Below are 1034 nucleotides of genomic sequence, written 5' to 3'. Positions count from 1 at the left end.
TGTAAAGGCCTTCAACCTTTACTAACATGTCCTCCACTATTCCATAAGCTTGTCTTAATGACTTGTCTGCCAATTGTAATGAGAACAAGGCATGTTGTACCTCAATGATCCCCAACTTCTCCATTACAGAGAGTGGCATAAGATTTATCCCTGACCCCAGATCACACAGAGCTTTTGCAAAGGCCATGGTGCCTATGGTACAAGGTATCAAAAACTTGCCAGGATCTTGTTTCTTTTGAGGTAGAGTTTGCTGAATCCAGGTATCCAATTCACTAGTGAGCAAGGGAGGTTCACTTTCCCAAGTCTCATTACCAAACAACTTGGCATTCAGCTTCATGATAGCTCCTAAATATTGAGCAACTTGCTCTCCAGTCACATCTTCATCCTCTTCAGAGGAAGAATAGTCTTCAGAGCTCATGAATGGCGGAAGGAGATTTAATGGAATCTCTATGGTCTCTATATGAGCCTCAGATTCCTTTGGATCCTTAATAGGAAACTCCTTCTTGCTTGAGGGACGTCCCAAGAGGTCTTTCTCACTAGGATTTTCGTCCTCCTCCTCCCTGGTGCATTCGACCATATTGATTAAATCAATGGCGTTGCACTCTCCTTTTGGATTCTCTTCTGTATTGCTTGGGAGAATACTGGGAGGAGTTTCAATGACTTTCTTACTCAGCTGGCCCACTTGTGCCTCCAGATTTCTGATGGAGGATCTTGTTTTACTCATGAAACTGATAGTGGCCTTTGACAGATCAGAGACTAGATTGGCTAAATTAGAAGTGTTTTGTTCAGGTTCTCTGTCTGTTTATTGAGAAGATGATGGATATGGCTTGCTATTGCTCAGCCTATTGCGTCCACCATTGTTAAAGCCTTGTTGAGGCTTTTGTTGATCCTTCCATGAGAAATTTGGATGATTTCTCCATGATGAGTTATAGGTGTTTCCATAAGGTTCACCCATGTAATTAACCTCTGCCATGGCAGGGTTCTCAGGATCATAAGCTCCTTCAGAGGCTGCCTCTTTAGTACTGTTGGATGCA

Source organism: Arachis duranensis, chromosome 1, assembly GCF_000817695.3.
Source record: "Arachis duranensis cultivar V14167 chromosome 1, aradu.V14167.gnm2.J7QH, whole genome shotgun sequence".
NCBI classification, from domain to species: Eukaryota; Viridiplantae; Streptophyta; class Magnoliopsida; order Fabales; family Fabaceae; genus Arachis; species Arachis duranensis.
This window is presented reverse-complemented; position numbering follows the sequence as displayed.